General features: G+C 50.0%; 1 long non-coding RNA gene across 1 annotated transcript; it reads left to right on the top strand.

Annotated features, from left to right (window-relative positions):
• The first annotated feature begins 4,629 nt into the window (after positions 1-4,629).
• On the top strand, positions 4,630-7,577 carry LOC119921928. Its single transcript, XR_005448604.1, has 3 exons — positions 4,630-4,647; positions 5,631-5,666; positions 6,832-7,577. It is a non-coding gene; the product is annotated as an uncharacterized LOC119921928 (long non-coding RNA).
• Positions 7,578-22,030: the final 14,453 nt, after the last annotated feature.

Genomic DNA, 22,030 nt, shown 5'->3' with positions numbered 1-22,030 from the left:
GCTTACTTTGAGTGAACCCCAAAGGATTCTCTCCACCAGTAATCTCACGGGTGAGCATACTCGATCCAGATTGAAAGATTTTCTTGTTTTCTACACTTCTAATCCTGGGACCTCCTCATTCATGACACCCTTATCGGTCACGGATTTTTTTTTGAGAAGTTCCCTTTTCTTTCCCTAGGGTCAGAGCACAGGGAACTCGAAGGTTGGATGGGTGCCCCCCTTCCCTTGACCTTGAACTCTATGCGGGACCCCCATCATAGGGAAGAGCAGTAATTCCTGTCCCCCTGCTTTAGCTTAGTCCAACTTCTCCAACTATTGGGATAGAAACAGGGAACTCCTAGACGGGGCGAGCTAGAGAGTCTTCTCCACTCTTTCTACCAATCAATCAATGGTATTTATTGACAGTAATTATAGTAATAATAATGCAACAATAATCATAATAAGCGTGGTATTTGTGAATAACTTACTATGTGCCAAGCACTGTAAGCTGACAGGTCTTTCTGACTCCTAGCCCGTGCTGCCTCTCAGAAGCACTTAGCTATGTGCACTTACAAGAGCTATGAGCTATGAGTGCTTACTACAAGTCACTTTAGCTCTCTGTGTCTCAGTTACTTCATCTGTAAAATGGGGGATGAGACGGTGAGCCCCACGTGGGACAGGGCCTGTGTCCAGCCCAATTTGCCCGTATCCACCCCAGCACAATATACAGTGGTCTGCACATTGTAAGCGCTTAACAAATACCACAATTACTGTTATTATTAATCTTATTACTATGTGCAGAACACTGTACTGAGCCCTTGGAAAAATCTGATACAACAGAATTAGCAGACCGGCTCCCTGCTCATAATGAGCTTCCAGACTGGAGAACTTGAGCAGCCCCAAATGCACAGGTTTGGGCGTCAGAGGAAATTGTTTCTAATCCCGGTTCTGCAGTTCGGCTGCTGTAACCTTGGGTAAGGTCACCTAACTTCTCTGAGCCTCAGTTCCCTCACCTCTAAAATGGGGATTCAGATTGTGAACCCCATGTGGGACATGGACGTTATTAAACCTGATTACTTTGTATCCAACCCAACGCTTAGGAAAATGTTTGGCACATAGTAAGCGCTTAACAAATTCCATGATTCTGATTCTGATTAGAGGACTGGCCATGCTCTGGGAAGGCTCCTCATTTCAGAGAGCCAAAGGGCACTACCCCCATCCCAAACTGCGCAGCAGAGACTGGACAATTTCTGACTTGTGCCCTTATGGGAGGGGAGGGGTGGGGCAGGGGGCAAAGTCCACAAAGAAAGCCGGGAAAGGCAGATCCTCAGGGCACATGGACGAAGACCGCAGGTCAGAGACCATAGATTGGGCGGGGGGAGGGTGGGTGGGTGGAAGGGATCGTGAGGAGGAAAGGAGGGGCGGGGGAGCGAAAAGGTGAGGGGCTCGAGCCCTGCCTGGCAACCGATTGTGATGTACTACTGATGTCAGAGCCCGGGCGCGAGGGGTCTGCCCGTTGGGGACGGGAACTGTTTATTGGACCGTTGGCCGAGGTGTTGGTGGTGGTTGTAGAGTTAGTGGTGCTTTCGGTGGCAGTTTGGTGGTTCGGAACTTGAGAGTGGATTGGAACGTAGAGAGGAGAGAGAACGATTTCGTTTATTTGTTGAGGGAAGGTGTTTGGGGAGGGCTAGGAAGAGGCGGCGGGACTTGTTGTGGGCTAGGGAGGGAGACTTGAATTAGAGTAGAGAAGAGTAGAGCAGAGTACAGAAGCGTCGAGTGATAACGATCAGCGGAATGTCTCGATTCATCCGGTCAGTCCACTCTTGTGTCCGCGGGCCCGGGATGTGGTCAGCTGGGAGGGCAAGAGAGGAGTAACGGGCGGGGGTCCAGACTGGGGCCAGGAGTTGGGGGCCGAGGGGAAGCAGGGGCTGAGGAGCAGGAGAAGGGAGGAGGCGAAGGGGAGGGGAGGAGGGTAGGGCAGCGGCAGTTATGGGAGGTGCTGGCGGTGCCTCCCCCATTCCTAACCTGCGAGGGGAGGCCGAGGCGGGGGACTGGGAGAGGTAGGTGCCCCATTCCAGGAGCCTCATTCAACCCCCTTTACGTCTCCTTCTCTTTCAACTCTTCCTACGGCTCCAGGAGAATTTTTTCTGCGAGTGAGAATTCCAGGATGCGGGGCTTCCTGGAATTGTCCCTAAAGGCTAATTCCAGAAGGCTTTTCGCCCGCACCTCCCGGGTCGCTGCAGCCCCTGAGGACACAGAGTTCAAGAGGAAGTGATGAGCAACGGTGAGGAGCCTGTGACACGGTAGTGGACAGAGTGTGGGCCTATGAGACAGAAGGACCTGGGTTCTGATCCCAGCTCTGTCCCTGTCTGCTGGCTGACCTTGGGCAAGTCATGTCACTTCCCCATGCCTCAGTTACCTCATCAGGAAAATGGGGATCGATTGTGAGCCCGCATGTGAGACATGGACTGTGTTCAACCCAATTACCTTCTGTTTACCTTAGCGCTTAATAGATTGTCTGGCACAGAGTAAGTGCACAGCAAGTACCGCAAACAAAGTTAATAGAAAGAGTAGATGGAGGGTGGGGTGGTGGCGAGGGGCCGGGTGCAGCCCAGTCCTCAGAATGCTCTGGAGCTGGCGGGGTGTTCGAGCTCCTCGGAGAGCACAGTTGAATGGTTGGCGGACACGTTCCCGGCCCGCAATGACCTTAACGTCTAGAGGGGTTGATTTGTGAAAGGGACCAGGAAGAGGTTGAGAGCCCCATGTCCTGTAGTGGAAGTGGAAGTTGGAGAGTTGGGGAGCATCGTCAAGGAGGTTGGGTATGGGTTGGGGTCTCTCACTCTCCTTCTCCTCCTCCCCTAATGAAGAGCTCTGGGGACTTCCATCCCATTTTCTTGTCCCAAGCTCTGGCCTATACCAACTGCATCCAGCCAGATGTGAAATTTGCGGACGTTGTCTTCCTCGGTGAGTGGGGAGTGGAGGGCACTGGGGAAAGCAAGCAATCATACAAACCAAAAACCAATAAAATAATGCCAAACGATCTGGCCCGACCCCTTCGCTTGGCCAGATCCCAGAGGTGGCCTCTCTTGGCTCCTCCTCCCTGACTCCGGGGGCTGGATATGGAAGCCAAGTCCTTCCAGTAGTCCTTCAGGGAAGCGGGTGGACGGATGGATGGGCATACAGAAGAGGAAAATAATGGTTTGTTTCCTTTTCCCACAGTGCACACCATCACTCTCTATACCGCAAGCCCGTTGCTCTCCTACAAGACGTTCAAAATCATTTTCCAGAGTTAGTCCCAAAGGCACGCAAACTTTCCATCTATCCCCTAATTTCTCTCTCTCTCTCTCTCTCTCTCTCTCGCTCTCGCTCTCGCTCGCTCTCGCTCTCCCCCCCTCTGTCTCTCTCTCTCTCTTTCTCTCTCTCTCTGGCTCTCTCTCTCTCTTTCCCTCTTCTGTCTCTCGCCATGCTCTGTGCTTCCTCCTCTGTCTTGCTTTTCTCTTTCACTCACCTTTCTGAATGTTGGCCCTCTGATCTTGTGGCAGCTATTTCCCCCTAGACCGCTAGCTCCTTATGGGCTGGGAGATCTGTCTGCTCATTCTAGTTGACTATATTCTCCCTAGCGCTGAATTCAGTGCTCTGCACATGGTTAGCGCTCTGGAAATACCATCGACTGAGGGATTGATGTCTCTGCCTTCTTCTTTCCTCTGTCTCGCGTTTCAGGCTTTCCCATCTCCGCAGCCCTGGGTGGGTGGTGGTAGAAGGACAGAACGAGGCGAGGGGAAGTTATGGGCTGAGGAGATTGGAGTTGGAGAGTGGAGGACTCTTCCCAGGTCCCCGGGGCATGATCAAAGTGGTGGAGAGGGACAGCTTCTAGTGGAGGACTGCCTTGCATCTCACGTGTTCTTTACCACATCTTTTCAGAAATCGAAGCTCTGAAAAACGACTCCTCGTCCAAGATCCGCAGATTCCTGAACACCTACGAGCGGAGACTGAAAGAGAAAGATGAACTGTTCTTCTTCTGAGGGTCCCCACCCCGTGGGAGAAAAGAAACCAAGGAGGACGAGGTGGCATCAGGACGGTCCTGGGGCACCGGGTCTAGAGGAGCTGAGGCTGCCTTCGGACGTGCCATGGGTTCTGGTCCCAGAAGAATGGACAGAATCCCGTCCCGAGACAGCCATGTGAGGGAAGGTGGCTCAGGGGACTCGGCCCTCTCCGAGATCCCCCAATTTTGCTTTGGTCGCCCCCGGGAGCATGGAGGCCAGGCTGGGTGTGGACTCTAACTCCAGGACTCTGGGACGATGGGGACAGGACCGAGCCGGTGTCAAAATCCCACTTCTTTCCAGAGGTGTGGGGCCTGACTTTCCTTCAGCCAGCGGGATGGTAGGGAATTGGGGCAGGGTTTAGATTGGAGTGCCACTAGAGTCTAGGGGTGCGGCGGAGAGGGGGTGACCTGTCAGCCCTGGACGGCTCAGCCCCCAGGCTTCTGGGACACTGTTCTTCAGGTCCCAAGGCCACAGGTCAGAACTGGATTCCAGGCACTCTGTGTGATGCCATCGGAGGAGAAGGAGGGCCAGGATCAGGTGGAGGAGGATGGCCAATACTGGTGGAGGAGGAGGTCCAGGACCAAGCAGAGATCAAGAAAGAGCCAGTGGAGGAGGACCAGAGCAGGTGGATGATGTGGGCCAGGACCGTGGGAGGAGAGGTGGCAAAGACCAGGTGGAGGAGGAGGAGGAGGGCCAGGAGTAGGTTGAGGAGGGGAGCCACAGAGCGGCAGATGAGGAGGGTCAGGGCCAGGTGGAGAAGGAGGTCTAGGACCATGGATTTGGGGAAGGCCAGGATCAGGTGCAGAAGGAGGATGAGGACCAAGTGAAGGAGGAATAATTGAACCAGGGGATGTAGGTGGGCCAGGACCAAGTGGAGGAAGAGAGTCAGAACCAAGAGGAGGAGGATGGCTATAATCAGGCACAGCAGGAGGACCAGGACCAGGGGGAGGAGATGGGGGCGTTGGAAAGAAGATCAAGGTCAGGCGTAGGAAAAGGACAAGGACCAGAGGGAGTAGAAGGGCCACGAACAGACAGAAGAGGGGGGCCAGGAACAGCCTTCCCCCGGTATTAGTAGACCAGGCAGAGGAGGAGGACCAGGGTCAAGCAGAGGAGGAGGGCCAGGGTCAGGCAGAGGAGAAGGGCCAGGACTCGGTGGAGGATGAGGGTTTGGAACAGGACAAGAAGAAGGGCCAGGACCAGGGGGAGGAGGTGGACAGTGCACAAGGCCTGAGAGTAGGGACAGGTCTGGGTAGAGGAGGAGGGCAGAGATTGTGCGGGGGAGGAGGGCCAGGAACAGCGAAAGGAGGAGGGTCAATAACTGACAGAAGAGGAAGTAGGAGGACCAAGACCAGGTGGAGGAGAAGAGAGGCCAGGACCAGGCCAAGAAGGAAGGCCATGACCAGGCAGAGGAGGAGGGCCATATTAAGCAGAGGAGGAAGGCCAAGACCAGGCGCCAGAGGAGGGTCTAGACCGGATGAAGGATGAGATCCGGGACCAGGCAGAGTAGACGAACCAAAGCCAGGTGGAGGATGGGGACTGTGGAGGGTCGGGGTGACTGTGGAGGGTGGGGAGACTCACTTTGTGCACTGTTGGGTGTTCATCCTATAGTGGAGCAAGACCCGGAGGAGGCAGCAGACCCTGCAGGTAGGCTTCGTCCTCAGTCACCCAACTGCCTGTCACAGCTGCTAGGAACTCCAGGGCTGTGACCCGCACTTGGGAGCCTACGCTGGAGTGTGTGGGGGGAGCAGGAGATGGGAGGGGAACGTCTGGCACCGTGGCGGGTCCTGGGGACCCGAGGAAGGTACAGCCGGGCCAGAGGGGTCTGTGGGGTGAGAGTAGGGAGCAAGGGCAGCGCCGGCATAGGGGAAGCTGCTCCAGGGTGGGGGGAAACCCCGTGGCTCTTTGTGGGGATTACATTATAGAGAAGGGCAGCCAATGCCACGAGCTCAGGGAGAGGGGCCCCTTCTGGGCACTGGCGCAGCCGGTGCAGATTCAGGGAAGGTTCAGAAGGAGAGAGAGCACCTGGATTAGCTGTGGGTTGGGATATGCGATCGTCCCGGTTCCCATCGATGTGGAGCAGTAATGGTGGCCATGCGGATATTGTTTATTCCCAATCCATCACGTAACCCTCCACTGTAGGGCAGCTCATGTCCACATGCAGTAAAACGCTTGGCATCCTGGGGAATGGATGTCTTCCGTCTCCGGGAACCTCGGTGCCTGAATTTTCCTTGCTTGCCTTGTAATTCTGTTTTGTTTTGTCCTATTTGTTTTACGGTGCTGTTGTGGTATCGAGTGCTGAGGCCCGGAAGAGAAAATACTCACTCTTTCAGCCTAGTCGTTAGCAAGGTGCTATGGATGGAGTGTAGGGGGGAAACCACGGAAGAATAGCATGGAAGGGGGGAAATGAGATGCCCCTCGTGCCTGTCCAGATATGGCAGATATGGCACTAGTCGTAGGGTCGTCAGGAGCCCCACTGGGCCACGGGATGGGATGTCAGCCTAGGAATGTAGGCGTCGGCTTCGCACAAGAAAATATATGAGGAGGACTTTGCCAACTTCACTGAGCATGTCGTCTTTGCAGCTGACACTAGATTTACCCTCTAAACCCAGATGGCCAAAGTAGGGGAGACCTGGTCCCATGTATCTATGGGACTCGGTAAAGCCCGAAGAGACTCCGAGAGACTAGAATTTATTTGGGCGTTCCTTTCCTCACATTTCCTCAACATGGCCTCCCACATTGGCCCTGGAATATTTTGACATTCCTCGCTCATGTCATGGCTGAAATGGTTTTGTGCTCTCTTGTTCTCCAGCTTTCTCTATACCTGATTTCCCGCTGCTGCGCCCCGAAGATTACCTGAAACCGCTCCGCCTAAAGTAACACTGACCTGATCGGTCGGACAACCTTGGCTACAGGCTGGAGTGTGAGACCGGCCCGAGCTGCGTTCAGAGTCGCCTGACTAGAGCCAGCCCAACCGACTCCAATTTGGAAAGGCCTACCTTCTCCTCTGTTATCTGGGAATTGTTCCATGCTCTGCGTTGTTTATGTATGAGTAACAAAGACTTATAGTTAGAGGCCACACCATGCAGATATGGCTCAAGATTGCACCTCACAGGGACTAAACATCACATCCAAATTCCCCGATAACTTCCCCGCCTGCCGTATTCACAAAAACACGTTTCTATGTAGAGTAGGGTCCATGCAGAAGAATCTCGATGTTACGTGTTACAGGCAGATTATCTTTTCCAAACATGGCGGTGATATTGAGTTGCTGACCAGGTTGGTCAGGGGAATACTAACGCCTAGCTGCCACTTCCACGCCCACCCCCATTAAGGCCATGTGTACCTGAGCTAACTCCTGCTCCTTGTAAACGGGAGGGGGAGCTAGGACAACCCAGACTGTGCTTGGCTTACCCGGGGACGCCTCGGCTGAGGCTTCGTAAAGCACCCTCCCACAGTACTAGAGAGGAAAAGGCGTTCGACCACCTGTGCACCTGAGATAGAGGTTGAGGCACGTATATCTGAAAGTCAACTTCTTCTTATCTTCCTTCAGCATTTAAAGACAATGAAACGCCTGAGTCTTCTTTGTGGTATTTCCGATCTCGTTTCTTTCATGTCACCAAAGATAAATTCATACAGCATCACTGACAACATCACATCACAGTTTAGAAAGAGAATCAAGACCAGTGACAAAAATAATACAGCCACTTACTTTAATCCATCTTCTTCTGCCCTTCATTCGAATGACAAACCTGTACAGGGTCAAGGATGCCTTCTCCTCAACTTCTTATTTAAAAGCAAGAGTCTCGAGGTACATTCACCAGACAAGCCCAGGATGACAAGAAATATAATTTCTGATCGGCAAACTATCAGTTGGGAACCATTTCTCTTTGGGAAGACTTGATACTGTTGATTGACATTTTTATTGGATGAAAGTTCAGTACAACCTCACAAAGAACAAAGACTTGTTTTTCAAATAGTTTAATAGAGCAGTTTGTAGTCAAATTCCTGGATTGGGTAAATTTAGAAGACAGCTTCAAATCAATGTCTGCTTTCAGCACGGGGCCCACAGTTCCCATATAAGGTCAGGAATTCAACCCCAAATCCTTGCTTCTTGTATTTTCCCTTCATTTCCTCTGCATTTGTCACAGTCTGTATTGTCAAAAAATTATCTGAGTCCTTGGTCCACTCTAAGTTCGGCAGAGTGTGACGAGGAGAAGGAGGAGGAGGGGATTTACAGTCTGTCTCTGGGAGAAGGTTAGAAATCCATTACTACCAAGTCATTGCTGATTGAAGTTAGGACAGAGGTAGGAGACCCTGTGCCATTTGTAATGATGTGGGTCTCAGCAGAAGCATAAGCATTACCTCACCTCTGAGAGGGATCTGTCCATGTGGGCTGACTAGTGTGTTAGCCATTGATCATAGAAAACTGACAGTGTTTGCTGCAACTTTGTGCTAATACTTCCACTGGGGTGGTGGGGGATAGAGGATTTCTCGATTTGCCACTCCTTGCATTAAATGCTTCCTTCGTGGGAAGATTTCCTGGGACAGAGTTTTCTGATCAATTGTTTACATTTTGCTTCCCTAAGATATGTAGGGATGTTTAATTACTTACCCAGGCAGGATTTGATCTGTGGATCTTTTCCCCTGCTTCTAGAAGGAAGTATGGCAAATCTAGTGGTGGTGGTGACGGGGGTGGGGGATGGGGGCAGGAGTTGCTATTTGGAGTTGGATGTATATGTATCAGAAAGAGAGAGAGAGAGAGAGAGAGAGAGAGAGAGAGAGAGAGAGAGAGAGAGAGAGAGAGATCTCAATCATTATTCTCAGAGCAGGTTGTAACACTCTACTTGTCTAACTGAAACTGAAACAATTTCAGATGTGACAAATCAGCATATACATGAAGTCACTGATCATTGGTCATAGCTAGGCTTTCCTGGGAACACCTTCTCTGGGCAACCGGCAACGTCCTCATACCACCCTCCTGACTCCACCTCTGACCAGCCGACACCGTGATCGTGCCACCCTTCTTGATACCACTTCCAGGCTGCCAGCCCCATCATCGTGCCTCTTCCCTGACACCGCCTTTCAGTGTCTGTCACCGTCATCATGTCATCCTTCTCGACACCAATTCCAGGCCACGGGACCATCACTGTACCACCCTCACTGACACCGCCTCTGGGTCACCGGCATTGTCCACCGTGCCACCTTCTGTCGGCACCACTACCGGGATGCTGACATTATGATCCTGCCATCTTCTCCGATACCTCCTCTGGGCAGCCAGTAAAGTCACTGTGTCAGCCTCAATGTCACCTCTGGGTCGCCGGAACTGTCATCGTGCAACCCTACCTGACACCATCTCTGGGTCGCTGGCATTGTCACCGTGCTACCGTCCACCACCACCACCTACCTGACATCTGTGGCACTATCCCAGCTCCAGCCTCCCCAACGCCTCCTCTGGGCAGCCAGCACAGTCACCTTGCCTCCCTCCCTGACAGCGGTCCCATCACTGTGCCACCGTGCCACCTTCCTTGACGCCTCCACTGAGCAACCAGCATCATCATAGTATCACCCTTCTCGACACCACCTGAGGCTGTCGATACCATCATCAATACACCTTCCATGACAGCTCCTCTGTGACCCCGGCACCGTCATCGTGCCACCTTCCCTGCATCGCCCCTGTGTCACTGGCAATATCACCATGACACCCACCCCTGACACTACCACCAGGCCATTGACATTGTCATCGTGCCACCTTCCCTGAAACCTTTTATATTCAGCCGGCCCTGTCAACAACGAGCCTCCCTGACAACTCCTCGGAGCCACAGACAAAGTCAACCTGTAACCCTTCCACACATGTTGTCTGAGCCACTGGCACTGTTTTCGTGCCACTCTACCCGACACCTCCTGTGCAACCGGCATCGTCATAGTGCCACCTTTCTCGACACCACCTCTGGGGCCACCGGCACTCTCATTGTGCTACCATCTGGGCCAGAAGTTACCATCATTGTGCCACCCACCCTGATATCTCCTCTGGGCAACTGGCATCGTCATTGTGCGATTCTTCTCGCCACCACCTCCAGGCCACCAGCACTGTCATCGCGCCACTTTCCCTGACAGCTCCTATGGGCAACCGATACCATCACCGTGCCACCCTGACCGACACTTCCTATAGGCTGTTGGCACAGTCACTGTGCCCCCCTACATGAAACGTCTGGGCCATTGGCACAGTCATTTTGCCACCCTTCTTGAAACCCTTCTTGAAACCACTTCCGGGCCGTTGGCACTGTTATCATGGCAGCCTCTCTAACAGCACCTCTGGGTCACCATGCCACCCTCCGCTGACACCACCACCAGGCCACTAGCACTGTCATCGTAACCCCCCCCCCACGCCCGACACTACCTCAGAGCAGCTGGCCCTGTCACGGTGCCACCTTCCTGAAGCCTCCTCCAGGCTACTGGTACAGTCTCCATGTTACTGTCCCTGACACTCCTCTGGGCTGCCCCAATATTCAGAAAACCAGCCACCTCAACGCCTCTTCTGAGCCAGCTGGGCCACCTGCTATGACACCTTCATTGGGCAACTGCATCCTGTCATCCCAACACCTCAGCCCTGTCACCTCCGCCTCCCACACCGACACCACTGGGCCGCTAGCACCACTGGCCTCACCTCCTCTGCTGGGCTACCACACGAGCCGCCTGGGCATCTCAGCTGGGCCAACGCACCAGCCGACCTGACACCTCCTCCTGGGCCACTGCTGTCAATCACTCCCGACAACTCCAGGGCCACCAACACCTCCATTCGGCCACCAGACCAGCCATCCTGACCCCTCCTGCTGGGCCACTACCGCCTCCCACCCTGACACCTCTGGGCCACCGCACCTGCCACAACAAAACCTCAGGTGGGCAACCACTACCACCCACCTTGACACTACAGGCTGGCCACCACACCAGCCGACAGACAACTCCACTGGGCCAGTGGTGCCACCTGATCCAACACCCCTGACAGACCACTGCGGCCACCCCCCGGACACCTCTTCTGGGCCACTTCACCAACCGCCATGATGCTTCCACTGGGTCACCGCCAACATCTGCCCTGACACCTCCGCTGGGCTACCACCATCACCCATTCTGACATCTCCACCAGAACACCACATCTGCTCTGCCGACACCTCTGCCAGGCCACTTCGTCAGTCACCACAAGATCCTGAATCTGGCATTGAGTTTGCCCGATTCAGACGGGTCCAGTGAGTTTCACAGATGTACTAACTGCCCGACAAACCACAGGTCATCTATCACCTCTTCTCATCTCACCATCTCCTCTTGAATGTCCAGGTTTAGTCATGGATGGCTATTGCAGAGAAAAACTTAGACTATTATTATTATTATTATTATTGTTATCATTATTATTATTATCATTATTATTATTATTATGTGCCATCGAGTCATTTGCGATTCAAAGTACTCCATGGATATACTTTCTCCAGATTGTCCTGTCCTCTGCCATAATCCGCAACCTTTCTAACGGTTCTTCCATTATTGCTGATTTGGTCCCTATCTAGCTGCCTATCTACCTCTTCTACGTTTTCCCTGGACTTTTCCTAGCATTAGTGTCTTCTACAGAGAATCAGTCCTCCTAATTGCATGTCCAAAATAAGCTAATGTAAGTCGAGACTTTTGGGCCTGAAAAGACCACGTGGGTTTAATTTGTTTGGTTTTCAGGCAGTCCATGGTATTTGCAAAAGCCTTCTCCAATACCGCATTTCCAAAGAATCGATGTTCTTTCTGTCCTGTCTTTTCACTGTCCAGCTTTCAGATCCATGCATTGTCACTAGGAATACCATAGAGTTCAATCATTTGTGTTTTTGTGGCAATTGGTACATCAGCAGAGCACATTTCACGTCTTTTCTGGGCTCTTCATAGCAACTCTCCTATCATTAATCTTTGGAGTTTTACTTGTCTACTAGATCCTTTATTATTGATTATCGATCCCAAGATAGAAAAATTATCAACTATTTCAAACTTCTCTCTGTCTAGGACTAAAGTGTTAAAACTTTCATTTGCCATGATCTCTGTTTTCTTGACATTGAAATATAGGCCAATCTTTTTGCTCTGTTCCTTAATTTTTAATATTAAGCCCTTCAAGTCTTCTTCACTTGAAGAAGGGCTTATAGTAGGGTTATATCATCAGCATAACGAAGCTTGTTTGTATTTCTCCCTCCAATCTTTACTCCCCGTTTGTCTTCATCGAGTCTGACTTCTCTCATTAGGTATTCTGTGTAAAGGATGAGCAGATACGGCAATAAGATACATCCTTGACATACAATCTTGGTAATGGAAAACCAAACTGTTTCTCCCTATTCTGTTCTTATTGTAGCCACCTGTCTGTCATACAGAGAAGCAGCGTGGAGCAGAGGAAAAAGCACGGGCTTTGGAGTCAGAGGTCATTGGTTCAAATCCCAGCTCTGCCAACTGTCAGCTGCTTGGCTTTGGGCAAGTCACTTAACTTCTCTGTGCCTCGGTTCCCTCATCTGTATGATGGGGATTAAGACTGTGAGCCCCCCACAGGACAACCTAATCACCTTGTAACCTCCCCAGTGCTTAGAACAGTGCTTCGTAAACAGTAAGCACTTAATAAATGCCATTAGTATTGTAATTATAATTATTATTATTATATAGGTTCCATATTAATGCACCTTATGGTCTGGTACGCCCATTTCCCTTAATGTGCTCCAGAATTTCTTGTGATCCACACAATCACAGGCCTTACTATAATCAATAAAACACGTGCTGACTTCCTTTTGCTATTCTCTTGTCCTTTCAATTACCCAAAGGACATCAGCTATAATATCTCCTGTCCCTCGTCCTTTCTGGAATCCTGCCTGAGCAACGGGCAATTCATATTCCATATAGGCCTCCATTGGACGCTGTATAGCTTTTAGCAGTACCTTCCTGGCATGTGAGATCAAGGAAACTGTAGGTAATTGTTGCTTTTAGTTATATCTCTTTGTTTCAGTATCGGAGCATGAACTAATCTTTCCCAATCAGATGGCCATTAAAGGGTTAGCCATATTAGCCATACCTGTTGACATAATTTGGTAATTACTCTGACCTCTTCCTCTTCAGCTGTCTGAAACATCTCAGTAGGAAGCCTATCAAGCCAGGTCCCTTGTTTTTGGTGAGGTAGCATAAAGCTGACCTAAAACTTCACTTCCCATGATAAGTGGCTCTAATTCAAAATGAACTTCCTCAAATACTTTTTTTATATTGCTATCTTTAGGGTACAGTTCCTAGGTGTATTCTTTCCATCTCTGTTTGATTACACTTGGTATCATTTATTGTCAGGCCATCTTCATTTTGACAAAGCCAATCCGAGAACGACACATTCCCTTAATTTCCTTAATCCTCTGAAATAGTGATCTTGTCTGCCCATTTTTATTACTGACTTCCATTTCTTTCCATATGCTGTTCTAATATTCCTGTTTGTCCTTCGTGGTTCAATGCTGGACTTCTCGGTTCAGTTCATTAACCAGGTCGTTTTGTCCTCTGATTTTTTGCTTACTTCCCTTTCTTGGCTACTTCGTGAGTTATATTTGACATCCATTTTGGCATTTTCTTCTTCTTAACCTTTTGTAATACTGTGTCACTTTCTTCCTTGATGACATTTTTAGTCTCCATCTACATTTCCTCTGGTTCCTTGTCTGTGAGATTAAGCGCATCAGATGTATTTTTTTACATGATTCTGTTGCCGAATTGTACTCTCCAAGCAACAAGTACAGTGTTCTGCACACAATAAGCTCTCAATAAATACGATTGAATGAATGAATGATCCTTAAATACAGGGGGAATATTCGTCAGTTCATTTTTGGACACCTATGAAGCATGATTGATCTTCCTAAGTTTTATCCTGAGTTTACACAATGACAGCTCGTGGTCTGTTCCACAGTCAGCCCCAGGTCACGTTTTTGATGCCAAAATAGAACTTCTCCATCTCGTTCTGCAAATAATATAGTCTATTTGATTTCTATATGGTCCGTCTGGTGAAGTCCATGTCCACAGTCGTCGTTTAGGTTGGAAAACGAAAGTGTTGGCAATGCAAAAGTCATTTGATTCATAGAACTCATAAGTCGGTCCCGGGCTCGATTCCTATCTCCAAGACCATATTTTCCAACAACTTTCACTTCCATTCCATTACTAACTTTTGCATTACAATCCCCAGTGATAATCAACACATCTTGCATGCAGCTTTTATCAAATTCTCTCTGTACTTCACTGTAAAACCTCTCTATTTCTTCTTGCCCTGAATTTGTTGTTGGGGCATACACCTGAAGTATGGTCCTACTGAATGGTTTTCCTCTGAACCTACTAGATATCAATATGTCATTGACAGCTTTATATCCAATAAGTGTCTTAGCAATTTTCTTTGTTTCGATTATTGCTATGACACTTCTTTTTTCAGCACGGGCAGAGTAATATATGATGTGCTCATTCTATTGGAAATGCCCAATACCAGTCCATTTCAGTTTGCTTATTCCTAATATGTCAATCGTCAATTGGTCCATTTCATTCTTGACAATTTCCAACTTACCCTGGTTCATATTTCATACATTCCATGATGTAATAATAAGAGTATCTTTGCAGCTTCAGATACTCATTTCTTGTGTGGCAACATCAACGACCGGGTGTTCCAAAGGCTTTATTCTGGACACGTCATAGACACCCATGATACTCTGAGACGTCACATGCTCTTCCCGAACAGCTCATTGAGCTCACCTCGTCCAGGAGATCTTCCCTGACAGAGCCCTTCCTTTTCCTCTCCTCCTCCTCTCCTCCCTATCCCCCCCCCACCTCCCTCTGCTCTGCCACCTTCCCCACCCCACAGCACATATGTATATTTGTGCATATTCATTACTATATTCATTTTATTAATGATGTGTATATAGCTATAATTCTATTTATTCTGATGGTATTGACACCTGTCTACTTGTTTTGTTTTCTTGTCTGTCCCCCCCCCTTCTAGACTGGGAGCCCGTAGATCTGTAGGAACCGCCACTACATGTTGCCGATTTGTACTTCCCAAGCGCTTAGTACAGTACTTTGCACACAGTAATCGCTCAATAAATACGATTGAATGAATGAATTAATGAATGAGTGCCTACCAACCTGAGGAGCTCATCTTCCAGCACTATATAATAATAATAATAATAATAATAATAATGGCATTTATTAGGCGCTTACTATGTCCAAAGCACTATTCTAAGAGCTGGGGAGGTAACAAGGTGATCAGGTTGTCCCAAGGGGGCTCTCAGTCTTAAACCCCATTTTACAGATGAGGCAACTGAGGCACAGAGAAGTTAAGTGACTTGCCCAAAGTCACACAGCTGACAATTGGCAGAGCTGGGATTTGAACCCATGAACTCTGACTCCAAAGCCCGGGCTCTTTCCACTGATCCATGCTGCTTCTCTGCTTCTCTGATATCTGTAATCATTCTGGTATATGTATCCATATAGTTTTCTTGGTAAAAATACAGAAGTGTTTTACTATTGCCTCCCTCTGCTTGGTGAAAACTTGAGTCTCTGGTGTTGTCCTTGATCAACATTTTGATCATTTGATCAACCGCATTTTACTCTTTCCTATAGCACTGTTGCCCAGCACAGGTGAATAAACTTTGTCTGATGCTTCCGTTTAGACCTTTCCATTATGGGTAACCCAGCGAGGGTATCATGCAATGGCATAGCTTTAAGCTTCATTGGCATACGCAAACTCTTCTGCCACGGTAAGGCATTGATTCATAAGAGAGCTTCTTGCCATATCCAACAGCATAACCTATTTGTCCTCTACCTCTCATCTGCCTTAAACACTGACAACATTGACAACCTCTTTCTCCTGGAAACATTATCCAAATTCGGCTTCATTGACACTGTCCTCTCCTGGTTCTTCTCTTTTCTCTCTAGCCACTCATTCTCAGGCTCATTTTTTCTCAGATTTCTCCTTTGCCTCCCACCCCCAAACTGTGGGGGTCCCTCAAGGTTCAGTTCTGGGTCCCCTTCTATTCTCTATCTACACTCATTCCCTTGGAGAACACATTCGCACTCATGACTTCACCTCTAAGATGCCCAAATCTACATCTCCAGTCCTGATCTCCCTCCCTCACTGCAGTCTCGCATTTCCTCTTGGCTTCAAGACATCTCTATTTGATATCCTCCTGTCACCTCAAACTGAACATGTTCAAAACAGAGCTCCCTACCTTCCCACCCACACCCTGTCCTCTCCCTGACTGTCCCATAACTGTAGACAGTATCACCATCCTTCCTGTCCCTCATTATCATTTACTCCTCTCTCGTATTCCATCCCAATATTCAATCCATCATTAAATCAAGTCAGTTCCACCTTCACAACATCACTACAATCTGCTCTGTCCTCTCCATCTAAACGTCTACTACATTAATCCAATCACTCATCCTAACAACCTGGATTACTTTATCAACCTCCTTGCTGACCTCCCTTCCTTCTATATCTCCCCAGTCCTGTCCATATATCACTATGTTGCCCGGATCATTTTTATACAAAGACCTTCAGGTCATATTTCCCCACTCCTCAAGAGTCTCCAGTGGTTTCCCATTCACCTCCACATAGATCAAAAAGTCCTCACCACTGGCTTTAAACCACTCAATCACCTTGTCCCCACCTACCCTACTCTCCCACTACAACCCAGCCCCAACACCTAGCTCCTCTAATGTTAACCTTTTCATTATATCTCGATTTCATCTATCTTGCCACCAACGCATTGCCCATGTCCTCCCTCTGGCCTGGAATTCCCTGTCTCCTTCAGATCCAACAATTACTCTCTCTCCTCCAAAGCATTGTTGAAGGCACATCTCCTATAAGAGGTCTTCCCTGACTAAGCCCTCCTTTCTTCTTCTCCTATCCCCTTCTGCATTGCCCTGACTTGCTCCCGTTATTCATCCATCCTCCCAGCCCCAGAGCATTTATTTACATATCTACACTATATTTCCTCATATTAGTGCTTCTCTCCTGCTCTATACTGTAAGTTTGTTGTGGGCAAGGAAAATGTGGATTAATGGTTAAACTGTATTCCCCATGCACCTAGAACGGTGCTTTACACAGGGTAAGTGCTCAATAAATACTACCGACTAACTGAGTGGGGGAAAGAGAGCTGAGGGGTGTAGAGCAGAGAGCTGAGGGGTAGTGCTGCAGAGAGCATAGACCTGAGGGGCACATTTATTTATTTATTTATTGCTTCCGGTGTGCAGAACACTGTACTAAGTACTTGGGATAGTACAATGTAACAATAAAAAGACACATTACCTGCCCACAACAAGCTTACAATCTAGAACGGGAGACAGACATTAGCAGAAATAAATGAATGACAGATACAGACATGAGTGCTGAGGGGCTGGGAGGGGGGAATAAATAAAGGGAGCAAGTCAGGGTGAAGCAGAAGGGCGTGGGAGAAGAGGAAAGGAGGGTTTAGTCAGGGAAGGCCTCTTCGAGGAGATAGAATGACCTACATCCATACCACACTGTAAGAACAGTGTGATAACCAATTGCACCACTTCAGCTCCAGGAACCGCCAAGATGAGCATGGAAACTGGTTCATCACCCTCACTCAATCTCCTGAGATGGACACCCTAGAGCCAATCAGAGGCCGGCATGGGGTCCTCGGGAGCAGGCAGGAAAGGATGCTAAATTCAGCAACCAAGTCATTCTAGAATGGACAAGGAACTCCACAAACTCATTCATTCATTCATTCAATTGCATTTACTGAACGCTTACTGTGTGCAGTACTGTGTACTAAGCCCTTGGGAAGTACAAGTTGGCAACATATAGAGACGGTCCCTATCCAACAGTGGGCTCACAGTCTAGAAGGGGTACAAATCTGATACTACTACTACTACTACTACTACTACTACTACTACTACTACTACTAATAGTTATATTAATAATAATGGCATTGATTAAGTGCTTACTATGTGCAGGTTGCAAGGTGATCAGGTTGTCCCACGTGGGGCTCACAGTCTTAATTCCGAATTTACAGAAGAAGGAACTGAAGCACAGAGAAGTTATGTGACTTGCCCAAGGTCACACAGTTGACAAGTGGCAGAGTCAGGATTTGAACCCATAACCTCTGACTCCAAAGCCCGTGCTCTTTCCACTGAGCCGCACTGCTCATCTGTCATCTGATCTATCTGATCTGCCTCTGAACAAGACGGCGCCTCAAAAAGACCTGCACAAAGAGAAACAAATCAGCATTAGCCATAGAGAAACGGATCCAACATCCGGCCACCCACCTGCCTGTCAATGTGTTGTCATACCTGAAGAGGTAGGGGCCAGGATGCTCCACTGTCCACCTTTTCAGGTGGAACCGAGGGCCTTTGGGCCCTTCCGATGCTCCAAGTTGCTTCGAATTTGGCTGGGGTCCAGGGCCACCCTACGTTCTGGCCTAATCCTTGGGCAGTGGTAAGGGACTGGAAAGGGGACACGCTGTCTTCCTCGAAGGATTCTTAGCTAGTATTCTGCGGTCTGTTCCATCCTCCATCACTCCTCAGGAGCCCAGGAGCTTGGCTCCTGCCAGCCCCTCACTAATCCCTTCTAGAAAAGGAATCTATGAAAACTCAGTCTGACAAGGCCGGCTTTTTTATTGATTATTTGTAAAACACTTACTAGGTGTCAGGCACTGTACTAAGCGGTGGGAGAGATACAAGCTAATCAGGTTGGACATAGCCCAGGTCCCACCTGGGGCTCGCAATTTTAATTTCAATTTTACAGATGTGGGAACTGGGGCCCAGAGAAGTGAATTCATTTGGCCAAGGTCACTCAGCAGATAAATGGGAGAGCTGGCATCAGAACCCACGTCCTCTGTCTCCCAGGCCCATGCTTTAAACATGAGGCCATGATGCTTCCCAAGGGAGAGATGGAGGCCAGTGATAAGCCTCTCTAATGTGGGAGAAAGCACCACGCCAAACCACTCAGGGGTGAGAGGTGGGGTCCCTTGCCATTATCTAGAAGGGTGATTCCTCCTCCTCTCCCAAAAAAAACGCTGCCCAGTTCCCTCATTCATTCATTCAAACGTATTTATTGAGCACTTACTCTGTGCAGAGCACTGTACTAAGCATTTGAAAGATACAATTCTGCAGCAGATAGAGACAATCCCTACCCAACAGCGGGATCACAGTCTAGAAGGGGGATACAGACAAGAAAACAAAACAAGTATACAGGCATCAATACCATCAAATTAGATAAATAGAATCTACTCTATTCTATTCTTGGCAGTCCCTGATCCTCATGTCTCCCCACATAGAGAAGGGAGGGAAAGAACCCTATCCCTCCTCTCCTGCTGCCATTTGGGCCCACAATTCTAACCTCCATTCCTTCTTAAAATCCCACCCTCTCTTTAACCTCCCTGCCATGGACCAAATGTCAGAACCCCAGAGTCCAGTGGATCATAGAGACCCTAACAGTGATTTAGAGATCTGAGAGACAGGGAGCCGAGAGGCATAGAGCAGAAAGCTGGGGTGCAAAGAGCAGAGAACTGGTGGACAAAAAGCAGAAATCTGGGGTAAGATAGAAAAGAGCTGGGTGTGGGCAGAGAGCAGAAAGCCTAGAGTGGGCAGGGAGCCTGAGGAAGAGAGGAGAGAGCCTGAGGGCAGAGGGCAGACTGCATGGGGGCATGGGGAAGAAAGGTTGGTGAGGCAGAGAGCAGAGTGCTGGGGGGGCAAAGAATGCAGCGGGGGCAGAGAGTAGAAAGGTGGGGGGCAGAGATCAGAGAGCTGGGGGGCAGAGACCTGAGGTATGGGGCCAGAGAGTAGGAGGGGAATAGGGAAGGGAGCTGGGGGGTAGAGAGCTGGTCGGGCAGTGAGCTTGAAGGCTGGGAGCAGAGGGGAGGTTACAGCGCTTAGTGACAGGGATCTGAGGAGTAGAGAGCTAGGGATCCAAAGAGCTGAGTGTCAGAGAGGTTGGGGCAGAGATCAGAGAGCTGTGTGCAGGGGAGTCAGAGCAGAAATTTGGGGGAGCAGAGAGATGGGGCAAGGGGCAGAAAGCCAAGAGCTGGGTAAGGCAGGGGACAGAGAGCTAAAAGTCAGAGAGCAGGGGGGAAAGAGCTGACAGGCAGAGAGCTGAGAGGAGAGAGAGCTGGGTGGGACAGAGAGCTGGGGGGTGGGGAATAGAAAGCTCAGGGGAAAGAGTATTGGGGGACAAAGAGACTGGGATGAGGGAGCAGGGAGTAGGGTGAAATCACAGAGCTGGGAGAGGGGGAAAAAAGCAGAACACTGGAGCCAAGAGCAGTAAGTACGGGGGCAGAGAGCCAGTTGGACAGGGAGCTGGGGGAGGAAATTGAGCTGATTTGCCGGGAGCTTGGAGGAGCAGGAAGTGAGAGAGAAAGAGCAGAGACATGGGGTAAGACAGCAGATAGCTGAAGAACAGGCTGCAGAAAACTGGGGGACGCAGAGCAGAGAGCGTGTGGATGGAGATCTGAGAACTGGGGGGCAGGGCAGAGAGCTTATGGAAGATAGCAGAAGTCCAGGGGTCAGAGAGCCTGGGGTGGAGAGACCTACGAGGCAGGAGTCTGTGAGGTAGGGCTAGGGAGCAGAGAGTAGGCGGGCAAAGAGCAGGCAAGAAGAGAGCAGATTGGAAGAAAGCCGAGATCTCGGGGTCAGAGAATTGAGGGGCAGAGAGCTAAGGGACAGAGGATTGAGGGAAAGAGAGCTGAAGGGCAGAGAGCCTAGAGCTCAGGGACAGAGAGATAGTGACAGAAATCAAAGAGTTGTGGGACAGAGAATGGGGGGGTCTTAAGCAGGGGGAGCAGAAAGTGGGAGGGCAGAAACTGTTGAGCCAGAAAGTGGGGGGGGGGGCGGGCTAAAACTGAGGACTTGGAGCTGAGGGGCAGGGAGATTAGTAGTAGAGAGCTAGGGATCCAAAGAACACCGGGGCAGAGTGTGAGAAGCAGAGAGGAGGAGGCAGACAATAGGGGGAACAGAAAGGGGGGTAAAGAGTATGGGGACAGAGGTCAGGAGCGAAGACAGCTGAGGGGCAGGCAGTGGTGTAGCAGATAGCAGAGGGACAGAGAGTAGAGGAGTAGAAGACAAAGGGGCCGAGTGGCAGAAAGCTTGGGGGATAGATAGCCAGGGAGATGGAAAGTTGGAAGGATAGAAAGCTGGGCAAACAGAAAGCTGGGTGTCGGAGAGCAGAGAGCTGGGGGCAGAAAGCAGAGAGCTGGGGGGCAAGAGATGAGAGAGCTGGGGGGCAGAGAGCTGGGGAACAAAGAGCAGAGAATTGGGTATAGGATAAAGAGCTGGGAGATGGCACACATGGCTGCGGGCAGAGAGCTGGTGGCAGAGAGTTGGGGTTAGAGAGCGGGTGGCAGAGAGTGGGTGGTAGAGAGCAGACATCTGATGGGTAGAGAGCCCGGGTGCAAAAATCAGGGAAGGCAAAATAGCAGGGAGACAGAGAAGCAGGGCAGGGAGTCTAGGGGCAGAACGGCATAGGGCAGTGAGCAGAAGGCCAGAGAAGAAAAGGGAAGAGAGCAAAAAGCAGTGAACGAAAGGGCAGCGAACTGAGGAGCAGTGAAATGAAGCGATTGGAGGTGAGAGTTGAGAGGCAGAGGGAAGAGAGATGAGTGGTAGGGAGCTGGAGCTAAGACACAGAGAGCTGAGGGTCAGAGGGAATAGAGTTGAGGGACAGAAAACTGAGGGGTGGAGCACAGGGAAGTGAGAGCTGAGGGGCAGAAAGCAGGGAGACAGAGATTCAGAGAGCAGGTGGATAGAGAGCAGGGAGTCAGAGAACAAGGGCCAGAGATCAGAGGGGAAGAGATTCAAGGGGAAAGTTTTGAGGGGCAGAGAACTGAAAGATACAGACCTTAAGGGCAGAGATCTGAGAGCTGAGGGGCTGAGAGTCAAGAGCTGGCGGGGGGGGGGTGGAGAGGGCGCGGGCAGAGGGACAGGGAGCAGAAACTAAAGGGGCATGGAGTAGAGAACTGAGAGGCAGGGCAGGAAAG

Source organism: Tachyglossus aculeatus, unplaced genomic scaffold (genome assembly GCF_015852505.1).
Source record: "Tachyglossus aculeatus isolate mTacAcu1 unplaced genomic scaffold, mTacAcu1.pri SUPER_32, whole genome shotgun sequence".
Classification (NCBI taxonomy): Eukaryota; Metazoa; Chordata; class Mammalia; order Monotremata; family Tachyglossidae; genus Tachyglossus; species Tachyglossus aculeatus.
The sequence above is the reverse complement of the archived record's forward strand: the minus strand, read 5'-3'. Positions and strand labels throughout refer to the sequence as shown.